This window comes from Tamandua tetradactyla, chromosome 16, assembly GCF_023851605.1.
Source record: "Tamandua tetradactyla isolate mTamTet1 chromosome 16, mTamTet1.pri, whole genome shotgun sequence".
In the NCBI taxonomy this organism is placed as follows: domain Eukaryota; kingdom Metazoa; phylum Chordata; class Mammalia; order Pilosa; family Myrmecophagidae; genus Tamandua; species Tamandua tetradactyla.
The window spans coordinates 20,818,200-20,834,835 of NC_135342.1; the positions used below are offsets into that span (position 1 = coordinate 20,818,200).

A 16,636-nucleotide genomic window follows, 5' to 3' on the forward strand; every position below is an offset into this window, starting at 1 on the left:
ATCTGCCACAAAAGGTTGTAATGTTGATTTTTGTCCTTCTGGGCTGATTCCCTCAAACGTTTCAGTACTTTGATAAATATCAGTCATGGTGCCTATGCCGGTAAAAACAGCAGGTACCTATTTTAATGTCCAATTCTGGAGCCAATTTCTTTTAGCTATGATAGTTACATCAGCTCCAGTATCAATCAATCCCAGAAAAACTTTTTCTTTAATAGTAATAGTAATTTCTGGGCAGTCGTCCCCAATACATGTTTGCCAATAAATTTCATTTCCAGTTGACCCAAAACCTCCTTGATGGTTAAAGGGCAGAGAAGAGGGAACATGATAAGGCAAAAGTAGTAACTGAGCAATTCATTGCCCAGTTTTAATTTGAAAAGGCTGTAAAGATTAAGCCATAATTTTCAATTTCTCCTTATATTCACTGTCAATTACACCAATTTGGATCAATAGACCCTGCTCAGTTAAACTACTTCTTCCAATTATTAAGCCAACAGTATGGTTGGGTAGAGGGCCAGAAACTCCAGTGCTAATTAATTGAATACCCATTTCAGGTTGAAGTAAAATATCCTCAGCTGCAGGTAGATCTATTGCAGCACTACTGCGAGTTGCAGCTTTTAACTCTAAGACTGGAATGCATGATTTTTGCCATTGCTGACAGGATACTGTGTCTGTGGAGCTCAGCTCATGTTGTTTGTCCTGGGGCCCTGAGCTAAGCCCACAAGGCAGTTTCCCGACCTTTTCAATAGAGCACCATTTTTATGTGTTCTAGAATGACTTTCATTAGCCCAACGAAAGCTCCTCTGACAAATAGGACACAATCTGGATGGCAATTTCTTAGTTGGGATGGAATTATTAACATGAAAAGTTTTACAGTTTCTCTGAAAACGCCCAAATTTTCCACATTTAAAACAATTTCCTTTCTTTTGATTGAAGTTAGACTTCATGGCATCTGCCAATACAGCCATTTGATGAGAAGTAGACCCAATGTCCTGACAGGCTCTTATATAGTCCTGTATGGAACCACCGGCAATTTTAATGGGTCAAATAGCCTTTTTACATTCACTGTTAGCATTATCAAAGGCCAATGTTATTAAAATTAAATCACGAGCTTCAAGTGCTTGCACGGTTTTTTGAATCACGTCTGTTAGACGTGCCACAAATTCGACATATGGCTCATTATGTCCTTGAATTACTTTAGCAAAAGTTAAAGCAGGCTTCCCTGGTGTAGAAATTCTCTGCCAAGCTGCAAGGCAGGCCATTCTGACTTGGTTGATTCTGCTATCATCATATTGTAACTGTCTTTTAATACCTGCCCATTGGCCAGAGCCCATAATTTGTTCTGCTGTTATTAACACTGAAGGTTGCTCATTAGCATTCCTCCTAGCCAACTGATTAGCTTCATCAGTCCACCATGTTTTAAATTGTAGAAATTCAGCTGTACTTAAAACAGTTCTACCTAGCATCTCCCAATCCCAAGGAATTAATTTATCAACATGAGCCATGCCCTGAATTAAACCTGTAGTATATGGAGAATTCACTCCATACTGGGCATAAGCTTGCTTCAAATCTTTTAACAATTTAAAAGGAATGGGTTGGTGATGGATCTCTAAAGTGCCCTGAGGATTATTTTGATCGGGAGGCAAGTGATTAACTGTCACAGGAAAAGCTGATAAAAGTTGTACTGCCTCCAAGTCCCCTTGCTGAGATCCCTGTAGTAGGCATTTCATTATAGGGGTTTTAGGTACAGGCTTTGGTACTATACATGATTCATGGATATAGCTGAATCACCAGTAGCTGTGAGAAACGGATTCTGAGGAGACTGTGAAATTAAGGGACTGGTCATAGGGGCAGAAGGTAGATTGCAAATTTGTGCAGGGAATATGGAATTTTGTTGATGTAAAGTAGCTTTTGTTTGATAAAAGTCTGGAAAGTCTTGCGTGCTAGTGAGACTAGCCTTATTTAAAGAAGGGTTGGTATTGGCTGTGGGATAAGAGCACTGAGAGTGCATAGATTTAACATCCTCCTCATCTGTCCTCACACCCTCCTCCTTGCTAAATTTTATTTCCTTTTTATTTACATCTGCAGTCGTAGTCATGTTTTTTCTGGAAAAAATCACAGTTTCCCCGTCTTTGCTTCCTGACTGTAAGGGATCTAATGCTGCAGCTATTTGATGGCACAATGCCCACACTGATAATGGGACAGTCTCCCCTTTATAAGAATAACTAGTTATTCTTAACTAGTTCCTGCTTATATACTGCAGGGTTTAGGTGACTAAAAGCATGCATACATTTCGTGATAAAACAGAATGCCTACTTATCAGTATATTACTCTCTACATACAAGAGATAGCTAACAAGACCTTGGGGCTTAAGAAAAAACAAACATTCTCTCTCTCTCAGACTGTCCTCCAATTAAGCAGATAACAGTCTCCACAGTTTATTGCCGATGCCACTCCAAATCCAGTTGCTCCCAATAAATTCTGCAGGTTTTCCATTATCCCTGGCTCCTACACAGTTGCTCTATGTACTTATGCTGACTCTCAGAGCTGGAGAACTAAATTTGAGTCTCAGGTGTTACACAGATATTTAAAGTTCCAGGGAACTACTAGGTTATACAATGGGCAAAGCATTTCAGAATTTAAAAATAACAGTCAAAGCTCACAATCTAAGCTCTAATTTTTATAAGCATTTAACAATGAAGCTACTTTCAGAAATACAAAACATTAGGCAGTTTCTTTATATTAAGAAGCCATAGCAGAGGTTTTGTTCCATTTCATTTTTACTTATTTACCAGAATTATGTTAATTAACAGATAAAATATAACATATCTTTTTAGTTTTATAGCCATCTTAGAGTTTGAAGTGGGGAAGAAAATAATGTAGGAGACTGATATATTCTTGACACTTATTAGGTGTCAGGGAACATGCCAGATATTCTCTTGCAATCATCATAGCCACATCAATGGTCATGTTTTCCCTTGTACTGATGAGAAAAAAAGGCTTAAATTACCCAAGGCCACAAATACAGTAATGATAGAGTCAAGATTAGAATTCAAGCTTATTCAACTCCAAAACTAACTTCTTTCTATTGTATCAAACTTTTTCTGCTAAAAGTAAGAGACTGTCACATTTAGTCTGGAGTGGTAATTAATATTTCTGGATTTTGAGATGCTCTTTTATATATGTATAACCTGGTATTTAGAGATAAGAATGAAGCTTATCAGGTTGGGATTAAGGTAATTCAGATCATAGGGGTAAGGAAGACATTGTTTATATTTTAGAACCTCACCTACTTTTTGAGACCAAAGGAAGAAAGGTTTATTTTGTCCAGAAACCAAATTTTCTGTGGCACATAATCCTACTCAAACTGACTGAATAGCTCATTTAAACAATTGAAACACAGGGAGCCCAGAATAAGATTGAGGACCTTTAATCTTGTATAGCTTAATGTAATGTCTCCTTACAGCCTAGAATATATTAAGCAGATAATCAAAAAGTATTGGCAAAGTCCCTTCAGGGATAGGAGAAAAAATATGGAACTATTAAACTTTACCACTAGGAAAACCCCTGACAGTGAGTCAAACATTAGGGACACCCAAATCAATAGGCCAAGCCTTTGATCTTTAGGCTTGCTCTTATGAAGCTTATATCTGTAGCAGAGAAGCTTACCCCACCTATAGGTATGTCTATGAGTTACTTCTGGAGGATCTGTTTTATTGCTCAGATGTGGCCCCAGTCTCTCTAAGCCCAACTCTTCAAATGAAATCATTGCCCAACCTCCTATGTGGGACATGACATCCATGGGTGAAATTCTCCATTGGTGGCATAGGAGATGACTCCCAGGGATGAATCTGGCCCTGCCACCATGGGATCAACAATGCCATCATGACCAAAAGGGAGAAAAGAAGTGTGAGAAATAAGCTATTAGTGGCTAAGAGAGTTCAAATAGAGTCAAGAGGCTACTCTGGAGGTCACTCTTACGCAAGCTTCAGTTAGAAATTGCTACCTGTCATAACCTACCAACCCCCAACCAGGACCATTCCAGCCAATCCTAAAGAACACCTATGGCAATATATAAGATTCTACAAAGGTTCAATGCACTAGGGTAACTTTCCAGAAACCTACAACCTCCAGATGTGTCCCTGGACAAGGTAAGTCCTGAAACCTAGAGGAGCCAACCTCTCCAGAACATCAGTTAGATCCATCTCCCTACCCTATATTATTGACAGCCCCTTACAACATGAAAAAGTTAGAATGAGTATAACTTAAATACCCCTAAAGAGTGGGAGAAAGATCAAAGGTGATGTTGTAGTCATACAGAGAAGGTAAGGTTTAACAAACAAGTATGATTGCTGAATCCTTATGTTGACATTTCTTTTAGTCTCCAGTATCTTAGAGCAGCTAGAAGTAAAAATTTTAAATTGTGGAATTGTAACCCATCCAAACTCTGAAATCTGTTCTACAACTAATTGTTGTGAGTGCTTTGAAATTTATTGCTTTTTTGTATATACATTATTTTTCACAAAAAAAGAAAAAAAAGTCATTGTGATGACAAGGAAATTATTTATTCCTTTTAGCCTCCAATGTTCTGGAGCAGTTAGAAGGAAAAATCTGAGATGATGGTATGGTGGCCCATGGCAAACTCTGGTGTCTGTCCTGTAACTACCTATTGAAGAGTGCTTTGAAAGCTGTTGCTTTTTTCTTTCTTTGCTTTGTACATAGGCTATATCATACAATAAAAAAGTTAAAAAATAAATAAATACCTTCAAATGAGTCAGCTTAAAAAAAGTGGGTGACTGTGAAAGAATGATGTCTGAGAAGAGGTGGTTAATGCTTTGCTTGAATTTATGAATTAGCTGCATGTGTTTCTTTCCCTTGCAGGACACTGTGATGGTCCTTAGTGCAACTCATTGCTACAAGCAGAAATACGTCACTACTCTGATGTACAAGCCCATCTGATGGGATCCCTTCCTGCTCCCCAGGATTCAGGATAAACGCGTCCTTTCTTTCCAGACTGAATCAGTCTTATCTGAGACTGGAAGGCTGATTTGCTTTGATTTTTTAAGTGTTTCAGAGCCTCTGAATAGGATGTTTTGCTTTTGCATTTGATTGCAGATGAAAGCTTTATGGGTTCATTGTATTTATTTTAAGAAATACATATATGAGAATAAGGTTATTGGAAGCCTCTTAGCTTCAGCTACCCCTGCAGTGAGGTAACTATGAGTGGGGCAATAGTCTGGCACAAGTCCATTCCTTGGAAAACCAAGGTAGCAAGGATAGAATCTCCACCCAACAAGGATCCTGAGAGTTTGCTGTTCATTAGTTTTTAGAAAAATAGCTTCCACACTGTATGGTTCTTCCTGTAGTTACCTGTTTGAACAGGTTTTGGTGAGTATACCCACTGGCAGAGAGCATACATGCAGCTTTTCTTGCCTTTGGGGGTGGGGGGGGTGGTAGACCTCTTGTATTCCAAGTGTGAGGCAGTAAGGTGTGGGGTTGTTGTTTTCCTGGGAATGCAGCATTAAGTGCTTTGGTGGTTAATTGCTGAGAGTAAATACTGTCTTACCCACCCTAAGCTTTCTTCTGTAGCAAAAGATTTTTGTGGAGAAACTTTTATGCTCCCTACTCTGTTTTGAATGGTGTGCTATTTTAAAAGTCCAACTGTTTTATTATACCCAACTGTTAGGTTATAATACCCAGTCTTCAGTTGTATCAGAATTTTGTTTTTATCTAATACCCATTAAATAAGTGAGCCATTTATGAAGACTCAGATCTCTGTCGTTATATGGAGGAGTTTGTTGTACTCATTTGTTCACAAATGGTTTGAAATGTAATTGTCTATGCGTTCATGTATTAAAATTTTCACTTCATACAGGTATACCAGTAGAGTGGGGCAGAGATCCCTTCAATTTCTCTTAGGCCAGAGGCTTCTGTGAAGAGGCACTGGCTCCAATAACAGATTTTGGTTCTGGTGAACTTCAGATCCTTCTAATCTGGAAATGTGCAGAGAGTATTAGTTTCCCAAGTTCTGAGGTAATCACTCAGCCAGTGGGTGAGAAATGAGAGCCCACCAGCTGGTATGGAAAGGGATGGGTAAGAGAAATGGGTGATCATTCATTCAGTACTGTCCCTTCTCTGTATGGTTCCTGTACAGAGGAACCATATTATCTCATTATCCTGAGAAGCTCTGTCACCCTCTTGGTCTGTCCCCTCAGAAAACTTGTCACTCATTCTTTAATATGGGTGTGTTAAAGTGATAGTTTGGGTTTTTTGTTTTGTTTTGTATAGTTCCTCCAGAAGAGATTGTGATAGATTTTGAAAATAAGAAAATGCAACTCAGTTCTTTCTTTCTTTTTTTTTTTAACCTGTAGAAGTTTCACATAGTCAGAGATAGCAGAGTAAGAAAATAACCCTTCAGGAGAGCTGACCCTAAAAGAACTGCAGCTTCACTCTGGGGTTGTGGGAGAAAGAAAGAAGAGTGACTGAGCTGGGGAGTGATATTAGGAAAATAAAGGTTTAAGTAAATCAAAACTGAAAATATCTTTTTCTTAAAAAAATAAATCAGTCATAGCATGGTGTTGTCTTCAGATCTCGTACAAAAGTTAGCAATACATAAAACATCTTTCCTTTGCTTCTTGTTCCTATTCTCTGTCTTTTTTTCTATATTATGCTTTGATTTCATTTATCTTGGGGACTTTACCAGGGTCTCAAGTCAAATGTTACCTAGAACAAAAGGTTCATCATGTTACTCTTGCAAAGAACATCCAGATCTTGCTTGACTATTAGTTTTCTTCAAGCTTAGAGTTAAATGGGATTTAACCTCTGTGGCAAAAACCCCTCAAAGACATATCTATAGCCTCAGTAGTGTTGGCTTTTATATATATGTGTGTATATATATATATATATGTAAGGGAAATATAAAAGATTTAATGAAAACCTTGATATAGAAATGGATAAAAATTTATTCTCAAACCTCATTAGCACATCCAGAGACTACCTGCAGACTAGAGGTAGAGAGTAATAGAAGTGAAATGAACTCAGGCTCTGGCAGAGTAGTCTCTTAAACATCACATTATCCTGGTCGTTGAAATAGAGTGGTACCAAAATTCGATCAAGGCCCAAATTCACATTGGCATGTGCTTTCTAAAGCACTTTTCCCTGACCCACTTGACTTAGGGTCTCTTAACTAATTCCCTTCCAACCCTATCCTGGTCTCCCTGAATCCACAGTTACCCATGATGCCAGAGGTTCAGGGACATCATATGAATTTCCCTTCCTAACCTTCTGACCTCTGCGGTCACTGTTCATCTAACAGCACACATGCAGGTGGAATACCCCTTCCCTGGCCCCAGGACTCTCACATTAACTGAAGATGAACTGCTTCATCATCTATCAGTTAGGTATTCTTCAGATAGTTAATCTCTGAAGGAGGCTCATATCTGAGAGTTTTCCCTTTTCACTGACTTCCTATCAGAGGAAGGTTCTTTTGTCAGAGGTCAGCAGGCCCAAGTTCCATATGCTGTGTGATGTTTCAAAACTCCAAGTAAGGTCCAACAGACTTCTCATCTACTCCAGAAATAATTTTTCCTCCCTACAGCTTTCGATGCCCTCCAGCCAGTGAGAGCTGATGATGAGACCATCAGGTAAGGATATTGAGCACCAGAAAGAGCCATGAAGATTAGTGCAGATCTGATATCTGGATTTGGGGGTAGGAGTGGGTTGGGAATCTGACTCCAGGTCAGACTCATACTCAAAACTGTGACCTGCAACTCTAACTTAGTTCTTATTTTCCAGGATCTTTGTCATTGGTTACAATATGTCTACATTACAGCTACAAGTTATGGGTTAGAATTGAGCGGTGGGAAGGGTGTTAGACATAAAGAGAGCTCAGAAAACATTTCTGGGGGGTAGGGCATTAGAAACATGTTAACCTAAAGACAGTGTTTCCTTTTCTCCCCCAATTAGCATAGCTGAGTCCTGTAAATTCTCTGGGAGAGTAATCTAGAGTTATAGTATCTGGGGAGGAAATAAAGGAATTTGACAACCCAGGGGTCAACCAAATGAAGAGCCAGTCTGACCTCAGACAGAATTCTGAGGGTAGCATCTTGTTTTTGGGTGCAGCACAGAACTGGAAGCACGAGCTCTAGGAAATGTAGGTTCAGGAGAGGAGGTAGAATTGTCCAAGGTTAGTTGACAATTGCAAGCCATTTTGTCTCCTGGGGCCATTTGCTTATTCTGGGTATGGGCTGAGGATTGAGTTTTGCCCAGGTAGAGCTTGGTTGCATGGGGATGGTAGGAGGAATTCTAAACTTTGGGACTTTAAATGCACAAATGGTTTTCCCTGAAAAACACTTAATTGGGGTCTGAACTGAATGGGAAGCTCAAGAGCTGGCACAAAGGTATGTATAAAGCAGAATCAAATCTCCCAAAGTCTCATAGTATTGAGGTGATAAAGGCCAACTATAGCAAGGGGGTTGACTTAAACATAGTCAACCATTCCAAGATATTTGCCAGTTGAAGTGCTGTGAGTAGGAATAAAGAGATATACTAAAAACTTATGAAAGGTCAAATCGTTTCTAAATAATTACATGCCAGAACAAAACTCAAGAAAATGTATAGGAATATAAAAATATCCAGTAGTCAACAAGGTAAACAGTCACAATGCTTGACATCCAATTACAAATTAGCAGGAGGTCTCCACTTCTGGCTAACATGGAGTAACAAGAGTAGATTTACCCTGCTACACCAAATAACTAAAAATCCAACAAAATATATGACACACTGCTTTTCAGACATTAACTATTGGCAATGAAGGACAATGATCCCTGAAATATGGGAAACAAACAAGGTGAGCCCTAAAATTACCCCAGTTTACTACCTTGAGAAAATTTCTGGGTCATAGCTAGCAAACCCAGTTTTCTGCCTGATAAACTGCCTGAATGAGGACATGGAGTGGAGAGTTTGGGGAAACCAAAGCTGCTAAAATGTGCAGGTGTTGCACAAAAGGCAGCATGATATTTGTGGCCACTTAATTTACAGGCTCAGATTTGCAGACACCACAGACTTCAGTGATACAAAAACAGAATTTATTAAGAAAGCAATTAAAGCATTATTAGAAATGAGGCATAGTTGCATCACCAGATGGGACAGCACCAACATCTGAAAGGAGTGCTGGGGAATCTTGGAGACAGCATTCAGGGTCTAGCTGGTTAAAATCCACAGCAGAGTATCTTCTTCCCAGATAAGATTCTCTCTTTAACTGCTTATGTGTAGTTTATATGGTATCTTTACACAATAGTGGCCAGATTCCAATTAGCTTACATGACCAGGCCCAGTAGTCCTTTGGGAACTGGCTAGGGACAGAGAGGAGTTTCCTGGGACCTAGATAACTCTTTTTATCAAAGTACATCACTTTCTGGGAGGATAGCCAGTCCTCCCAGCTAGAATGCACATTTCAACAATTTATTACCAAAATCACATAATGGCAACCTCAGTTAAGCATAACAAACTACAACAATTTAATATCAAGGTCACATAATAGTAACCTCAGTTGAGAACAGACGCTACAAATTTTGTTTTCCCTTTCAGCAGGGCATAGTACCAAAGAGGAGAAAGCCACACAGACATAACGCTAAAGAAATCTGCAGATCCCTCTTGAGTATTCAACAAAGTATTTATCAATGCATGTGAAAAGGAAACTTTCTGAGACTGAGGAAAGATCCACCTGAAAGCTTTTGAAGGAACAGTACCCAGAGCTCATACAGGGTTAGGAATAGTGGCTGTTCATATCAACCTTGTAACCCTCATAATTAACAAGAAAGACTATGTAGAACACTCAGAAAGCCTTGCATCAGTAGGAAGGTATAGTTAGCCGAAGAACACTTGTGATAGGCAGACTAATAACTCCCTCAAAGATGTCTGCCTTTTAATTCTCAGAATCTATGAATATGCTTCCACATGCATCACATATCTGAATGACCTTTCATTTTGTTCAAATATTTTCTTCATTTCTTTTTTAAGCACAAGGAGAACATGGATATATTGTGTTCAAATTATTTGTATGTTAAAATAATATGCATATCATTTTATCTCTGTCTAATCTGTCTAGAGAGAAGCTTACATTTCTTGCCCTTATACTCAACTTTCCTAAGGATAACTACTGTTTACAGTAGGTAAACCACAGCTGTAGCTCACTTGGAATTCTCCCCTGAATCTGGCTAGCCTACCTCAGGTGCTGGGCAAAACCTTCACTCTACTTTCCAGTCCTACATAAGGAATCTTTTATTCAAGAGTTATGAGAGTCTAGACGCTCAGATGTCGGGTTGTGCACAGGTGGGGGTGGGAGAGCTTGGATGTGTTCTAGTTATTGGGCGTAGAAGGGAAATCTACAGGCCAAATGTCTGACTAGGATGGGATGGAGTTTTTTGAACCCTCAGTGTTTCTTCGGCCCATCAATGATCCCTAGACCCACATCTGAGGTCATCTTCACTTTCTGAATACTGAAACATCAGGTTGTTGCTTTCACAGCCCTGGCTTGTAGCTAGGGGAGAAAAGCATGCCCTTTTTCTTCATATGCTATCTCGGATTGGTTGGACATTTCATTTCAAGGTCCTGAGAACGGCTACGTTCTTTCCATCTTCCCTTTCCTGGCATACTTGGCACTGCCAGCTCCCGGGGCTCAACAGGTCACTGTGTGCAGTACCGCGTGGCCACGAGAGGGCGATAGGAGAGGGAACACCCGCCTTAGCTTTCGGGCCCTCAGAGCAGAACTGTACTGGGGGTTCAATTTTGCCGAATTTGGCGGGACAGGGGTGAGTCTTCTCCCCATCCCGGGTGTGCAGCCAGTGCTGGGGGGGGGGGGAGGATCAGAGAGAAGGGAGGAGGAGGGGTGGCAAAGAAAATAGAGGAAGCGGAAGGGATGAGGAGCAAGAGAGCGAGGAAGCGAGAAGGGAATCGGGATCGGCAATAGAAAGAAGATGGAGAAATCCCAATAATCGCCAAATCCTGTTCTGACGATCGTCAGCGCTCTTGGAGCCATGGAAAGAGGACAGTTACGAAGAAAAGAAAAACAACACTTTTTTGTTGGGGGTGCGGCAGGAATTTTATCTCAGGGTAGGGGACTTTGTAAACGGGGACACAGCAGGTGGCTTTGGTGGAATGTGAAAAGTTGTGTCTACGCCCCATGTGGATTTTATCTCATTCGCTGAGATACAAGCCGGAAGAGAAGACGTTGGTCAGGCGACCCCTCCCGTTGCCGAGGAGCCACACTCGGGTCCTTCCTGATCAGCAAAATAGTCCCTGGGCAGGAAGCCTGTGCGAACGAGAGGCTGGCAAAAGACACACATCCAAAGAGCCCTGGTAAGTGGTGGCAGCAAGTGGTTCCATGGTGTAATGGTAAGCACTCTGGACTCTGAATCCAGCGATCCGAGTTCGAGTCTCGGTGGGACCTTCTCCTTTAACGTAAAGTGTTTTTGCTCTGGCCGCCCAAAGAGGAGTTCTCCCAACCAAACCATGAGGAAAATAACAGTGAATGAGGCATGGTTTCCAGTTCCTGCTTCCCCTGTTAGGTGAGAGGAAACCAAGCCGAGTGCGCCCCTGTTCCGGTTCTCAGCTCCCCTCCCCTTTTGCGCCGCTCACCTTTGTTCCTTCCGTTTCCATCCTCCTCCACGTCCCAGAAGCCGGGATTCCAAAGCGGCCCAGTCCGAGGGGAAACTGCAGACCCACAGGTGTGCTCCATCCTGCGGTGCCCACGTCCTCGGGGCCTCGGGGTTGTGGCTCTGCGGTGGCTGCGCATCCGAGTCCCCGCCTCGGTGCCATGGAATCCAGCGACCCACCAGTCCCTCGCGGTCTCCGCCTTGGGCCTCTGGGGCAAAAGGCTGAGGCTGCGCCCGCTAAATCTTAGAGCCCGAGATTTCTTTCACCAGAGATTTCCTGCAGCGACTGTCCATTTCGGCACAAGTAGAAAATCATTTAAATATGAAATAGCGTTTCTTCGCTCAGGCGTGGGGTACTGCGAGTTGATTTGGGGGGTCGTAGGTTCAAGCACTTGGTTGGGTGGTTTTATTTCGTTTTCATCGGATCCTTTTCAGCCACTACCAGAAGAATCCGAAGTTTCCAAGGTTTTGTTGAGGCCACCAGAGGCCGCAGTTCCCTAATTTTTGTCCTGAGTCTCTTTACTCCTAAACTCAGACCAAAAATGGAATCGGGGCGGGGAACTAGCGTTTGCAGACACGCGAGGTCCGAACCTAGAGCAGCGGCGAGCCTCGGGAGCCTCCAGGGAAAAGTATCACAGGGGCCAGTCCTGTGCCGCGGGGCTCCCTGTCGGTCCTCCCAGTACTCTGCTCCCAGAAGAGGAAGGAGAGAACGTCATTAAAAGGTTTCCCTTCTACTCATAGAAAAATTTAGATGAGAATTTTACCTAGTGAAAATGTTCTTCGCCAGGTGCTGGAGAGCATCTCTTTTTGGTGTTTAGGTTTTGGAACTTTCAGTGGTTACAAAAGATTGTCAAATACAACTTTTCCAGGGTGTGGTAGTTGGATTCAGTTGTCAACTTGGCCAGGTGAAGGCACCTAGTTCTGCTGCTGCGGACATGAGCCAATGGTAAGTGAACCTCATCTGTTGCTGATCACATCTGCAGTCGGCTAGGAGGTATGCCTGCTGCAATGAATGATGTTTGACTTAATTGGCTGGTGCTTAAATGAGAGAGCTCAACTGTAGCACAGTCAAGCAGCTCAGCATTCCTCATCAGCACTCGCAGCTCAGCCCAGGCCTTTGGAGATGCAGAAAGAAGTCACCCCAGGGAAAGTTGTTGGAACCCAGGGGCCTGGAAAGAAGGCCAGCAGAGACCATCCTGTGCCTTCCCAGGTAAGAAAGAAACTCAGTGGAAAGTTAGCTGCCTTTCCTCTGAAGAACTAACAAAATAAATCCCCTTTTATTAAAAGCCAATCCGTTTCTGGTGTGTTGCATTCCAGCAGCTAGCAAACTAGAACACAGGATTTACTTTGGAGGGCCTGCAAAGAAAGGGAGTTGAGGGTCTGGAGAGGTAGCTGAAAGAGGAAAGAGGAGAGATGGGTAAGAGCAGAGAGGAGACAAGAAGAGAATGGAGGTAGGAAGGAAAAAGGATAGGAGGCAGGAAAAACCTGGCATTTTCCGTTGCGAGGTTTAGACACTACACTATTTCCTGCTATTTATTTCTCTCTCCTTCTCTCCCTCTCTTTCTCTCTGCTAGTCTTGCTAAAGGTATATCAAATTGAATGTAAGTACTAAGAGAAACATTCTTCTAAGGACTTCTTCACGTGCATTTTTTATACATTTTAATGTGTTGCTTTTCAGTTATTCCTCAGTTGAAAATATTTTCTATAGTCCAACTTTTTTGACCCATACCGTGTTGTTTTGGTTTTTTAAGGAAATATATGGCTTAACTTCAACATATTGGAGATTTTATTGTTGATTTCTAAGTTGATTCTGTTGGGTCAGAGAACATACTCTGAATACAATTCTTAGATATTTTTGAGTATCGTTTTATGGTCTAGTCTATAGTCTGTCTTAGTGAATGTTCCATTTAAACGTGAAAAAATTTAAAATTTTCTGTGTGTAGCTTTCTACAAATCTATTTTTCAAATCGCCTACAACCCTACATATTTTTGTTACTTTACTTGTTCTATGAATTACAGAGGGATGAGAGTTTAAGACTGTGATTGTGAATTTGTCTATTTCTTCCTTTAAGTCGGTCAGTTTTTTGCTTTGGGTATTTTGACGCTCTGTTATTGGGTGCATAAGACATTTAGGAATTTTGTGTTTTCTTGAAACATTGACCTCTTTATCATTATGAAATATCCCCTTTTATCTCTACTAATACTCTTTATCTTAAGCTCTATTTTCCTAATATTGTATTGACTTGGCTAATTTGGAATTATATTCCCCAGAACTTCCTTTCCTGTACAGTTTTGAATGAAAGTTGGCCAAAAAAGAAATTAGACAAAGAGGGGTTTGTATGAGGTCTGGAAACTGTTACTTTCTGAATATTGCTGTTATTGATAAGAGATTTGGAGAATCCCAACTTTTTCTTGCTCTCCTCCCTTCTGTATCTAGCTCTTCTTCCTGATGGCAGGCACAGTGGTTCTAAGTCCATTACAAGATGCTTGGTTTCAGACCTACAAAAGTAATAGCTTTCCATATACTTTTATGTTAGTTCCCCCTTTGCTGTCCTACTTTGTCAAATGGACTAGGTTGCTGTCAAAAATTAACTTCTTAGTGACACTTCTGAAGCTCCAACACCCTCTTTCAGATCTTCACTTCCCCAACTCTTCTAATTTCTCTAGTAAATTAAAAAGCTGATTCTCTGAGAAGGTCGATACAACTTAAAAACCTCTAGTCATGCTGGTTGTGAAAAAGAAAAAGAAGACACAACTTGTCAATATAAAGAATGACATGGGATATCATTACAGACCCTGAAGACATCAAAATAATAAGGGATTATGAACTACCCTACCCAAATAATTTCAACTACTTTGATGAAGTGGTCTAATTTTTCAAAACCACAAAACTATCAAAACCCACGCAAGATGAAATAGATAAGTTGACTAGTACTAGAATTATTACATAAATTTTATTCATAGTTGCAAAGAAATCTCCAGGCCCAGATGGATTAGTGATGACTTCTTCTAAATGTGTACATAAGAAATACACACATTCTACAGAATAGCTCTCAAAAAGTAGAAGAGGAGGCAATCCTTCCAAACTCATTTTCTGAAGCTAGCATTACCCTGATGCCCAAACCAGATAAAGGCAGGATAAAAATAAAACAATACTACACATCAAACCCCATCATGAACAGAGAGGAAAAACTTGAATCAAATTATTTGCAAATTAAACCCAGCAATACACAAAATGAATAATACAAAACAACAAAGTGGGATTTATTCCAGAAATGCCAAACTGGTTCAACATTTGAAAACTGATTATTTTGATCCACCATATTAATAAAGTCCCAAAACCGCATAATCATATCAGTTGGTGCAGAAAAAGTATTTGCACCAATATACACTATCTATTCAGGATAAAAAACTCTCAGTAAAGTAGAAATAGAAGAGAACAGCCTCAATCTGATAAAGAACATGTACAAAAAATCCTACAGCTAACACCATTCTGTTTTTTTAACTTTCTTTTATTGTGAAATATTACATATACACAAAAAAGCAATAAATTTCCAAGTACATTTTAACAAGTAGTTATGGAACAGGTTTTAAAGTTTAGTATGGGTTACAGTTACATGATTTTTCATTTTTTCTTCTAGCTGCTTGTTCTAGTTTGCTAGCTGCCAGAATGTGATATACTAGAAACAAAGCAGCTTTCAAAAAGGGGAATTTATTAAGTTGCAAGTTTATAGTTCTAAAGATGTGAAAATGTCCTACTTACAGCAAGGATATAGAAATGTCCAATCTAAGGCATCTAGGGACAGACACCTTGGTTCATGAAGGCCGATGATGTTCAGGAATTCTCTCTCAACTGGAAAGGCATGGTGACATCAGCAAGTTTTCTCTCCAGGCTTCTTATTTCATGAAGCTCCCCTGGGGTAGTTTTCCTTCTTCATCTCCAAAGTTCTCTGGCTGCATGAGCTCTGAAGCTTTTTTGAAAATGTTTCCTCTTTTAAATGTTTTCTCTTTTAAAGGAATCAAGACCCATCTGGAGGGGGTGCAAGGGTAGTTCAGTGGTAGAATTCTCGCCTGTCATGTGGGAGAGCTAGGTTCAATTCCCAGTCCATGCACTTTCCAAAAAACAAACAAACAAAAGATAAGCAAAAATTCAACAGATGGTGCTGCAATAACAGGATACGCATATGGAAAAATAATGAAATGTGACCCTGCTATACAGCATACGAAAAAAAAAAAAAATACCTGTAATAGGGGAATTCACATCTCCCTCTTATCAAAGATTAATCCCCACAATTGGGTGTGTCACATCTCCATGGAGATAATCTAATCTAGTTTCCAACCTACAATACCGAATAGGGATTCACAAGATGGATCATGATTAAAACATGGCTTTTCTAGGATACATAATCCTTTTAAACCAGCATACTGCTCTAAGACGGGGAGACCAAAAGAAATATCAATATATTTTAGCAGTCATACTTATATATGTTAAATCCTATCTTCTCTGTTATGCTCCTCCTACTCTTTGTGTGTGTGTGTGTGTGTGAAAAATAACATATATACAAAAAAGCCATGAATTTCAAAGTACATTGCAACAATTAGATGTAGAGCAAATTCCTGAGTTTGGTATAGGTTACAATTCCACAATTTTAGGGTTTTTTTTTCTAGCTGCTTTAAAGTACTGGTGGCTAAAAGAAATATCAGCATAATGGTTCAGTACACATACTCATTTGTTAAACCTGACCTCCTCTGTATATCTCCACCATCACCTTTAATCTTTCTCCCACTCTTTAGGGGTATTTGGGCTATGGCCATTCTAACTTTTTCATGTTAGAGGGGCTGTTGTTAATGTGGAATAGGTGGACGGAACTAGTTGATGTTCTGGAAAGGCTGGCCCCTCTACATTTCAGGACTTATCTGGTTCAGGGACCCCTCTTGAGGTTGTAGGTTTTGGTAAGTTACCCCTTGTGCATGGAAACTTTGTA

The 16,636-nt window shown here is 40.4% G+C and overlaps 2 long non-coding RNA genes and 1 other non-coding gene across 5 annotated transcripts in view; all 3 read left to right on the forward strand.

The window, feature by feature from the left end:
• LOC143659057 (uncharacterized) overlaps positions 1–5,744 on the forward strand; it is a 41,568-nt gene extending 35,824 nt beyond the window's left edge. Inside the window, exon 3 of the long non-coding RNA XR_013163416.1 lies at positions 4,879–5,744. This is a non-coding gene — a long non-coding RNA (uncharacterized LOC143659057). The remainder of the gene's footprint in view (positions 1–4,878) is intronic.
• A 4,855-nt stretch (positions 5,745–10,599) lies between these two features.
• Positions 10,600–16,636, forward strand: part of LOC143659056 (uncharacterized) — an 82,491-nt gene continuing 76,454 nt past the window's right edge. The window contains exon 1 of one of the 3 annotated variants that reach the window (XR_013163415.1): positions 10,600–12,597. This is a non-coding gene — a long non-coding RNA (uncharacterized LOC143659056). Of the gene's footprint in view, positions 12,598–12,620; positions 12,862–16,636 lie in introns of those variants that run through there. The other 2 variants (XR_013163413.1, XR_013163414.1) reach the window with 2 other exon arrangements.
• TRNAQ-CUG (transfer RNA glutamine (anticodon CUG)) lies at positions 11,375–11,446 on the forward strand. The gene has a single exon. It is a non-coding gene; the product is annotated as a tRNA-Gln (tRNA).